We start from the raw sequence: 12,008 nt of genomic DNA, 5'->3' as shown, positions 1-12,008 counted from the left end.
CTTTTTCTCTGGCTAGTGCGGTTGTTGTTGGAAGCCTGGAGGGGTAGTGGTCTTTGAGTTCCTTGGCCTCCCCATGAAAAATTTGGGTGGTTCCTCCAACCTGCATTATAAGTGTTACTATAAGGATGATTTTGAGGTCGAGGATTATTATCCATATAGTTCATTTGCTCATTCTCCATGGTAGGGCCGTATGATGGATAGTCCAAATTGTTTATTCCACCTCTACTTGTATCACACTGCATTACTGGATGATCCTGTGAGGAGCCAATCAAACCATCAATTTTACTATTCAAAAGTTCTATCTGCTTAGAGAGTATAGTAACTGAATCGACGTTAAAAACGCCGGCTGCTTTTGTTGACTTTGTCCTCATGACTTGCCACTGATAATTATTCAGTGACATCTCTTCTATAAATTCATTAGCCTCTTCAGGTGTGTTATTATTAATAGTCCCACCAGCAGCTGCGTCAATCATCTGTCTACTTGAGGGATTCAAACCGTTGTGGAAAGTATGAACATGTAACCAAAGGGGTAAGCCATGGTGAGGGCACCTTCTCAATAGGTCCTTGTATCTCTGCCATGCATCATAAAGTGTTTCTAAATCAATCTGCACAAAAGAAGAAACATCATTCCTTAATTTACCTGTTTTAGCCGGCGAAAAATATTTTAGTAAAAATTTTTTGGTCATTTGTTCCCAAATTGTGATTGACCCTCGAGGTAACGAGTTCAACCAATGTTTAACTTTGTACCTCAATGAGAATGGAAACAACCATAGGCGAATGACATCATCAGAAATGCCATTGATCTTAAAAGTGTCGCAGAATTCCAGGAAATTTGCTAAATGAGGTTTGGATCCTCGTCCTGCAAACCATCAAACTGAACAAACTGTTGTATCATCTGAATTGTGTTAGGTTTCAGCTCAAAATTATTTGCAGTGACAGCAGGTCTAACTATACTCGATTCAGTTCTTGTTAAAATAGGTTTAGCATAATCATACATAGTACGAGGAATAGGATCCTGATTTACTGGGTTTGCAGCCACAGGAGGTAACGAATTATTTTGATTATCAGCCATCTCCTTGGTTGTGGGTTGAATATCATCCTCTTGCCCTTCCTCTATGTATCGTAGGCTTCGCCTTATTTCTCTTTGGTTTCTGCAAGCTGTGCTTTCGATCTCACTATCAAAAAGTAGAGGTCCTGACGGGTTTCTTCTAGTCATAAACTATAAAAACCTGCCAGAAGTAAATAAAAGAAAATTTAGTAATTTAAGCAAAATTAAAAAAAAGTAATTTACAGTAAAAATAAAAAAATGGCTAAAGTAATAAAAATTAAGAGTTCCTAATATCTTAGTCCCCGGCAACGGCGCCAAAAACTTGATGGTCGTGAAACTAACTAAAAATTTGATTTAAGCCAAGTGCACTTATCGAACAATAGTATAGTTAAGGTGAGACCGGAAATATCGTATCCACGAGGAGTAAAAGTACTAGTAATTACTATCTTTTTATTATCTAGCTTAAGAATTAAAGGGTATTTTTATACTAAACTAATTATCTAATTAACTAAAGTAACGACAGAGATTAAAGTTGGAAAATAGTTTTGAAAAACCGACTAAGAAGACAATACCTAAGAAAGAATCCACCTAGAATTCACTTACTACCTCTGAGTTAGACGATTTATTCACTTGACTTATTCCGTAGAAATCCCTGATTTATGTTAATATCCCTTTCAAGACTAAAAACAACTGACTCTAGGTTGATTAACCGAAATCTCTTTCTAATTAAAACCTCTATTGTCGCATTAACTCGATCTATGTATTCCCTTATTAGATTTGACTCTAATCCGACAGATTTATGTAGTCCTATCTCTAAGGTTGCATGTAACTCCACTTAATTATGAATGATCTACTCTTAACAGGGACTTTTCCTCCACTGAATAAGCACATCAAAAACCTAAATTAAGATCTTGGAATATTAAAGCAAAAATTAAAACTCACAGTTAAGAATAAGAACAAGTATTTATCATATAAATCAAAGAGTAATAAGATTCGTCTTAGGTTCTCCCTTAGGTATTTAGGGAGTTTAGTTCATAATAATAGTGGAAAACATCTCAAATTTTGGAAAATAGCAAAACATAAAGAAACCTAAAGAACTTCTAGGAAATTGGATGGAAATCTTCAGTCTTGATGTATATCCTGGCTCCGAGGTGATTCCAATGGCTGTTCTCGAATATTTTCTGCCTCCAACTCTGTGTGTCCCCTCTAATCCTCTTCTAGGGTGTTTATAAAGGCTTTAGAATGCTTCCAATCCCTCAAAAATGGCCTATTTTTTGAGAAGAATTAGACTTGGGCTCGATAGGGACACAGCCGTGTGCCATGCCTGTAACACCCCAAACACGGCCCAGACGTTACGGTCGAATTTAGTATGTCACATGGAGATGTTTCAAAAAAAAAACATGTGTTTATCTAAATTCTTTGTTTAGAGTTTAGCAAAAATCTGTTCTTGTTTTAAGTTAAAGTGAATGGAAGCTGTGAACCAGGTAGGAAGCCAGAAAAGAGGAGGTGAGTCTTATAGGACCGCTTAAGTACCAAGCTCTTCCTGGATCCAATCCTAGACATGCACACATTTATTGCCACACTTTGAGCAGGTTACGTGTCTACGAACACTAAAACAAGTTTAAGTCTGCTTAAAATATTTATTTTCTTGGAAAAACATTTACTTTGCGGAAACTTTGCGCGTCATCGTGATCTTTTAAAAACAAGTAGTTTTTATAAAACGAACCCTAGTGCTAACCAGTTTAATAATCCCCAAAATAAAATTAATTAAAAAGAGCGGCCTTATTACAACCTTAAGCATAATAAAAATAATCCAAATTAAATGCTAAACTTATTAAATCTGGCAATCAATCTTCATGGCCACTCTGAATCCCGCCCAGCTCCAAGTCCACCAACTAGGGCTCACCTGCAAGGATGGAAGAGGAAGGGATGAGTTTGGGAAACTCAGTGTATACAGAAACCCATCCAAAGCCCAAATCAGCTCGAGCCCATTGGGCCTAAGCCCTATCCAGATAACAATACACAGTGGACCGAAGCCCTTTTCAGAATACAGTAGCAAGGCCTTAGCCCCTTTTTACATAACAGTGTGGCCCATAGGCCCAGTTCAGTAACATAAGTAACAATAGTAGTAATGAATGCAAGCCCAACTGAGGAGACTACTCAACCCACCAACCGCTACACTGCCCCGTACCAGCCCTACACTCCATGTAGGGAATATCTCAACCCACCCAGCCCTACACTCCACAGTTGCAGCAACACTGCTCAAATATCAGTGAGTTGAGGCAAAGCCTCCAGTACGTGGATAAACCACTTTCAATACTTCCTCCATCAATACCCCAATCCCATGCAATAGATATTAATAAAAGCATATCATGCAAAATACAGTATCAATCAGTCATGTAGTTTAGCCAATTTAAACCCTAGGGGTATTTCGGTAATTATGCTCTTTAGGGGTAATTTCGTAACTTACGCAACTACACAAGCCACTTCAGTAATTTTAGCAGTTTTATGTAATTTGGTTCCACCATCTAACTAACAGGCTACTTTGCCCATCACTTACCCATATTGGTCCGTAAGCCCATTGGGCCCAGTTTTGGCCCATCGAGGCCCTCTTTTCCCGAAGTACGCTAAGACGTCACACAAACTTACTTACCACATTGCGGTGCTAGATCTAACAATTACTCCACGTCTTGAGAGCATTCGCATACTCACAAGCCCATGAAATGCCGGAATTTCGGCATTTCGGCTTTTGCCGAATTGAACTAAGAAAGGGTGTTCGGTACACACCTGATTCGAGACGATCGCTACTGAGATCTTTTCCGATGTCCTACAATTGATTAGCACAGTTCTTATTTACAAACCGTAATCACTAAACCCAAAACTTGCTCAACCAAAGTCGAACCATGTTCCTAAAAAGCCTTTGAACCCTGACCTTTTTGCCAAAATCGATAGCTAGCTCCGAATCCGATTGCTCCAATGATTCACGCTTTTAATCCAATGATTAACAAGACTCTAATCACCGAAAGAAAACATCAGTTACAACTCTTAAAGCCTTATGCTCAAATCGACAGCCTCCCTAATTTTTTTAGGGACTTCGACTTTTCCTAACATCGTAAAATAAGAACAGATCTGAGATGATAAGTACTTACCCCTTACTCCTACTTGATTTCCACGAAATCCGGTGCAGATTTATTGTTAGAACAATGGTAAAACCCAAATCCAGGGGTTGAAGAAGTTTCACCTATAAGCCCCTAAACCAATGGTACTTTCGGCTTTTGGGTGGTGAAGGGGATGACGATGTGAGACTATGACCTTGAAGTAGAATTACCGTCAGGTATCTAGGATTAAGAAAAGATAATCGTAGATTAATAAAAACAAAAGAACATAGAAGGACCTGGCTTTGAAGAAATCGGCACAAGCAATGGTCACAAGATTTCGGCTTTTGCGACTTCGGCAAAGGTGCTGATGAATCGCAGGTTTGATGGACGACTTTGGAGAAGAAAGTAGAGAAAGAAGAACAGGATAGGTGAAAGTTTCGGCTAGAGAGGAAAAGAGAGAAAAAGAAATCCCTTGTGGTGCCTGAGCAGAAGAAAACGGCACCTCACAAAGCCCTAGGTGCCGAAATGTTAACCTAATCCCTCTGCCGAATTTTCCCTCTTCAATTCCCTAAATTCGGCCTATCACACCCCAATCCCGTATCTGTCGCCGGAATAGGTAAAGGGGCATTACCGGACTTGAAACTCATATCAGAGCAGTAAATTTTTTTTTTTGAACATTCCTTTAGATAAGTACTAAAGACAGTCAGGGATACAATTTAAACTTCTATAAGTACACATTCAAAAGATGCCATTTTCGCATGGCTTATATACATTAACCAAAATATTCTTCGGCCACTGGTCTATTCTATACATGCCATAAAATAATTCTAAACATAACAGTAACAAGCAGTGGATAGTGATAGTGTGACTAGTTGCTGACGATCCCCGAGCCTGTAGCTTCGAAATGAGATCTATAAAACAGAGAAAACAAAGTAAACGGAGTAAGCATTACAATGCTTAGTAAGTTTTAAGCAGTGTCAACAGATAACAATCAAATTATAACATAGTTGTTCGTATTTTTATTTCACTCTTCCTTCGGGCATACCATCCCTTTACCGAATATGCACATCTCATCATATACAATAGGCAGATAACTTTCACATAAAAGTGAGCTCATGTGACATAGATATATTGTATAATTTCACATAACCTCTCACACTGATCCGATGTCACATAATCATAGGAATAGTCTCATAGATTGCTCTCGTATGCATCACATAACTACCTTATGATTTAGTTCAAATCAAGCTCACATATAAACTTGGAGTAGATACCTGTTTAACCTTTCGCATTGAATATATTTATAAGCAATTCTTATTACGAAGTCTTATAGCTCTAACCTCTACTCGGATTAACGGCGAGACCTTTAGCTCAGATGAAATCTCCACACGAAGTTATCGGGTCTTACCTGGACAGAATCTCCACACGTAGTCATCGGGTCTTACCCGGAATATATTTCCAAGTTTCATGTACATTTAATCACATGTTACAACATTCACGTCGACTGTCATATTTGTAATTCATTTGCCTCATCAAATATCTAATAATACACACCTTTCACATTTGGTCATTCGGCCACAATATACACACATCGCCTACATATTTCACACTAGCCATTCGGCTTTACCACATATACATATCTCATACATATTTCACATTAGCCATTCGGCTTTACCACATATAATTATCTCATACATATTTCACATTAGCCATTTGGCTTTACCACATATACATATCTCATACATATTTCACATTAGCCATTCGGCTTTACCACATATACATATCTTATACATCAATTTCAGCAATAGCTTATAAGCAACTCAAATAGTTTCATCAATGTTTACAACAAATTCACATATTCACTACAAGCTATTTTCCTGAGTAATAGTCACTAAATTATTTATAACTGGAGCTACAAAACTCAAAATCAATTGCCGTTAATTTTCCCTGAATATAGACTCATATATCTTCCATCCATAAAATTTTCAGAATTTTAGGTTTGGCCAATCAATAACAGATTTTTCTTAAAGTTTCCCCTGTTTCACTGTTTGACTAATCTGACCACTCTTCACTACGAATCAAATTTCTCATTGTACAGAATTCAAAATGTGTTGTATTTGATTTCATCTGAAATTAGACTCATTAAGGAGTCTAAGCATATAAATTTTATCTTATAACCATTTTTGTACAAATTATAATGATTTTCTAAAAATCGAACAGGGGATTTCGGAGTCATTCTGACACCGTCTCACTCAACTTTAAATATCTCTTTATAGGAAATTTCTTTGCTCACACGGTCTCTTTTATAAGAAACTAGACTAATTAAGCTTTGATTACATATTTTATTCAGCCTATAATTCCACACCATCAATTTTTCTAAAATCACGTTACTGCTGCTGTCCTAAGAAAAATATTACAATTTGCTCTTAAATTTCCAAGTCCAAACACTTATGAACTCACCATTTGAGTTTAAAACATATTATGGCCACATCATATCTTATTAAATCAACTCATTATGTCCTGTTATGATTGAATTTACTCAACGTTTAATCACTTAAAACTTACCTCGGAAGTGGTCGACGACTAGATATCCACGGCTATTCGTTTACTTTCTCTTTTCCCTTATCCGACTTTGATCCTCTTTGCTCTTAAGTTTAAGTAAAACAATAGATTTGCTTAAGTACTTAACTAATATTATTCACTTAACAATCACATTTGGCAATCACATATCATTTAATCTATATCTAAAACAATAGATTTCAATATGTATCATATTTAATAATTCATGCCATGACTCGATCTCATGCTTATTTAATTTATATCTAATTCACATTCACAAGCAAAGAGCCACTTAATTTATCATGCTTCCTTATACATGAATTTAATCATATTGCCGAATATTAACCCAACATCACAAGCATAATCACCATGAGACTTGCCTTAATACACATTTTATCCCATTGCCGAATACATATATATATCATCAAACAAATATTTATTCACATAACAACAATTCATTCACATCTCTATAAATGGTCATAATCGGACATTATAAACAAATCAACTGGTTTAGCATTCAAATTCTTCTACCCATTCCTCAATCATTTACTCAATGAATAACAATCCAAGCACATCAAAGAATAGTCGAATGTATCATTCTTCTTAAATTCAAAAATAAATGCATGGGCTAACTTCAAAATCTATTTAACAACTCAACTTTATAAACACATATTCGGCTAGGAAGAAAGATTGATAATTTAACAACCTTAGCTTAACATATAATTTGTTGTAACACATCTTTAAACATTCTTTTATTCCATCAACTCAAAACACATTCATCACTCACAATAACTAAGTTCATATTCGGCAATGGCCTCCAATATAGTGACCGATTCTTCTCAACTAGGACCTAGTGTACACACATGATCATTTGTTTGATTCAAACACCTATCCACCAAAATTTCATCCAAATTAACAAGAACAACAACCACATTCCTTGTTATCTACCATGACCGAAACCCATATTCGTTCACCAAATATAAAAAATTTAACATGGGTCCAATAAGGAACTTAGAAATTTACTAGGATTTAACTAATATTTCAAAAATTTACCAAAACTTCTTGCCTTAATATTGACCTTAGATGACCGAATGCTTCACTCCCTTCTTCCTCTTTTCATTTCGGCCAAGAAGAACCGATTTCTTCTCTTGTTTTCATCACACTTTCATTCTTTTCTTTCTTTATTATCCTTAGTATTTCTTTTATTTATTTCCTTTCTTTTACATAAAATAATGACCATTTCATGAAGATTCACTACATATTCTAATATATGAACCATCATGGCCGGCCACTATGTATAAAAAAGGAGTATTTGACATGCAAAACCATTGTTTTCACTACATGCTTTAATAGGTCCTTATAGATTAACCTATCACATTTCACAAGTGTCACACATAAGTCCTATTAACTAAATTCACAAGCAATTAACTAAATCGAAGCTTAAAACTTTCACACATTCATATTCACATATTTTAGACAATAATTATCATATTCAAATAATTTGGTGACTCGGTTTAGCGGTCCCGAAACCGCTTTCGGACTAGGGTCACTTTAGGGCTTTCACACGGCCAACTCTCAGTCTCTCACCCAATCCCTTAAATCTCTCCCCTTATCACTCCTTAATTCACGCATTTGGACTGATTCAAACTTTCCTTTAGCAGAATCCACCTGGACTCCAACACTTACCCCTCCTGAACTTAAAAATAAATGCATCCATTTGCCAATACAGGGAATCGATCCCATGCCTTCCCCAATGCTCCACACGCCACTTTTCTAGGAACCTAGTGGCGTCACCCTTGCCACTTTACCAGAGGCTCATTTGTGATGCAATTTACCCATCACTCCACTTAAGGGCCACTTAGCCAGAACCCCTAACCTTTTAAGTCCAAAAATTCAAAAATTCAACCAGGTTTTGGCCAACACATGGGCCTTCCATAAGCCCATTTACCTACTCACAATATTAATTTCACATCCGAATACAAAATTTTAAAATCTTTACAAAATATTGAAAACCGTGAATAAATCCGAAAATCAGGATGTTACAACTCTACCCTCCTTAAAGAAATTTCGACCTCGAAATTTTAGCTTATTAGAACAGTTGAGGGTACTGTTGACGCATAGCCCCCTCAGTCTCCCAAGTAGCTTCTTCTTTGCCATGGTTCCTCCAAAGTACTTTCACTAGTGGAACTGATTTCCTTCTCAACACCTTGACGTCACGATCAAGTATTTGCACAGGTTCCTCTTTGAAAGTTAAATCTGACTGCACCTCGATTTCTGTAACTGGTATGATATGAGTTGGGTCAGATCGATACCGCCTCAGCATGGATACATGAAAAACGTCGTGGATACGATGCAGTTCTGGTGGTAACTCTAGCTGATAAGCCACTGGTCCAACCCGCTTAACAATTCGGTAAGGCCCAATAAACCGTGGGCTCAACTTACCCTTCTTACCAAATCTCAAAATTTTCTTCCAAGGCGAAACCTTCAAGAAAACCGTATCCCCAACAGCGAACTCAATCTCTTTGCGCTTCAGATTCGCATACGACTTCTGTCTATCAGATGCCTCCTTTAACCGATCCTTTATCAGCCTAACCTTGCTTTCAGTGTCTGCCACCAATTCCGGTCCAAGCACTCGTCGTTCACCCAACTCTGTCCAACACGTCGGCGTACGACATCTTCGCCCATAAAGCGCTTCATATGGTGCCATCTGAATACTTGCTTGATAGCTGTTATTGTAAGCAAACTCTGCCAATGGCAAGTAGTCCTCCCAACTTCCACGAAGATCAATGATACAACCCCTCAACATATCCTCCAGAACCTGAATAACCCTTTCTGACTATCCATCTGTCTGTGGGTGAAAAGCGGTGCTAAAATCCAATCGTGTACCCAACGCTTCCTGTAACTTCCGCCCAAACCGAGATGTAAACCTAGGGTCTCGATCAGAAATTATCGACACTGGCACCCCATGCAGTCGCACTACTTTCGCCACATATAACTTGGCCAACTTTTGCAGCGAGTAGTCGGTACGAACAGGTATGAAATGAGCAGATTTTGTTAACCTATCCACAACCACCCGCACCGAATCTTTCTTGGTGGGTGTCAAAGGTAACCCACTCACAAAGTCCATTGTCACTCTTTCCCACTTCCATAGTGGAATTTTCACAGGTTGCAATAATCCCGAAGGCAATTGGTGCTCAGCCTTAACCTGCTGGCACGTCAAACATTTCCCAACAAATTCAGTCACCTCACGTTTTAATCCGGGCCACCAGTACATCTCTCGCAAGTCTCGATATAACTTATTCCCTCCAGGATGCATGGCACAGAGTCCACCATGAGCCTCTTTCACAATTAACTGCCTCAATTCAGGGTCATTTGGAATAAAAACCCTTCCACGAAAGCACAGAACTCCCTCAGTGTTCAACCCAAAATCCTGGTTCTCACCATTATTAACTTGCTAGAACCGAAGAGCTAATGAATCGTCCTTCAACTGTTTTTCCCTAACCTGCTCAGTCCAGGTAGGCCTTACTTGCAGTTCTACCAACAAGCTTCCATCGTCGTACAGACTTAAATGTGTGAACAAGGCTCTCAAATCAGTAACAACCCTTTGACTCAACGCATCCGCCACCACATTGGCCTTTCCTGGGTGGTACTCTATCGAACAGTCATAGTCTTTAAGCAACTCCACCCATCTCCGTTGCCTAAGGTTCAACTCCTTCTGAGTCAACAGATACTTTAAGCTCTTATGATCTGTGTATACGATGCACTTTTCGCCATATAAGTAGTGTCTCCAAATTTTTAACGCAAAAATCACCGCTGCTAGCTCCAAATCATGCGTAGGGTAATTCACCTCATGAGCCTTAAGCTGTCGCGATGCATAAGCGACCACCTTGCCCTCTTGCATCAGTACGCAACCTAACCCCACATGCGACGCATCACTGTATACAGTAAAGTCCTTCCCAGGCACTGGTTGAATCAACACTGGCGCTTCGGTCAATACCTTTTTCAACCGGTCGAAAGCTTTTTGCTGTATCTCGATCCAGACAAATGGTACTACTTTCCTTATGAGTTTTGTCAAGGGTGCCGCCATCACCGAGAAACCTTCCACAAACCTTCTGTAGTAACCTGCCAACCCTAGGAAACTCTGAATTTTCGATACTAACCTAGGTGGCTTCCATTCCAGAATCGCTTCAATTTTACGAGGATCCACCTTAATCCCCTCGGTAGAGACCACATGCCCTAGGAAGGTTACCTCCTTCAACCAGAATTCACACTTGCTGAATTTCACATAGAGCTCCTTTTCCCTTAACACTTGCAGCACAATACGGAGATGCTCATCATGCTTCGCCTCCGTTTCAGAGTATACCAGGATATCGTCGATAAAGACGACTACGAATCGATCCAAGTAAGGTTGGAATACTCGGTTCATCAGATCCATAAAAGCTACAGGTGCGTTCGTCAGCCCAAACGGCATGACCACAAACTCATAATGTCCATATCGAGTTCGAAATACTATCTTATGAATATCCCCTTCTTTTACCCTTAGCTGATGGTATCCAGAACGAAGATCGATTTTGGAGAATACCGAAGCTCCCCTAAGCTGATCAAACAGATCGTCAATCCTTGGTAGTGGGTACTTATTCTTAATCGTCAGTTTGTTCAGCTGGCGATAATCGATGCACATGCGCATCGTTCCGTCCTTTTTCTTCACAAACAGGACCGGTGCTCCCCAAGGAGACACACTAGGCCTAATGAAGCCTCTATCTAACAACTCTTGAATTTGAGCCTTCAGTTCCACTAACTCCTTCGGTGCCATCCTATAGGGTGCAATAGATACTGGAGCTGTTCCCGGCAACAAATCGATTCCAAACTCAACTTCCCGATTCGGAGGTAATCCAGGAAGCTCTTCCGGAAAACATCCCGGAATTCCCTAACAGTTCTGATGGTCTCCACAGTCAGATCCTCAGTTCCAGCTTGGCTTACCAAAGCCAGATATGCCTCGCAGCCCTTGCGCATCAGTTTCTCAGCCCTCAACGCCGATACTACATTGGATAAGTAATCCCTTCGTTCTCCAATAATCATTACCTCTTCATCATTGACAGTCCTTAACACCATCCTCTTAGATGCACAATCTAAAGTTGCCTTATGCTTGGTCAACCAATCCATCCCTAGTATCGAATCGAATTCTTCAAGCGGTAACTCTATCAAATCCCCACAGAAAACCCTGCCTTGAATCTCCAGAGGCACCTCCTTAAAGAGTTTCTCTACCTTAATTGAATAACCTAAAGGACTTATCACAGACACCC

At 38.9% G+C, this 12,008-nt stretch overlaps 1 non-coding gene across 1 annotated transcript; it reads left to right on the top strand.

Annotated features, from left to right (window-relative positions):
• The first annotated feature begins 531 nt into the window (after positions 1-531).
• Positions 532-638, top strand: LOC121210436 (small nucleolar RNA R71). The gene has a single exon (XR_005905553.1). It is a non-coding gene; the product is annotated as a small nucleolar RNA R71 (small nucleolar RNA).
• The last annotated feature ends 11,370 nt before the right edge of the window (positions 639-12,008 follow it).

The sequence above is a fragment of the Gossypium hirsutum genome, chromosome A11 (assembly GCF_007990345.1).
Source record: "Gossypium hirsutum isolate 1008001.06 chromosome A11, Gossypium_hirsutum_v2.1, whole genome shotgun sequence".
In the NCBI taxonomy this organism is placed as follows: Eukaryota; Viridiplantae; Streptophyta; class Magnoliopsida; order Malvales; family Malvaceae; genus Gossypium; species Gossypium hirsutum.
This window is presented reverse-complemented; position numbering and strand designations above follow the sequence as displayed.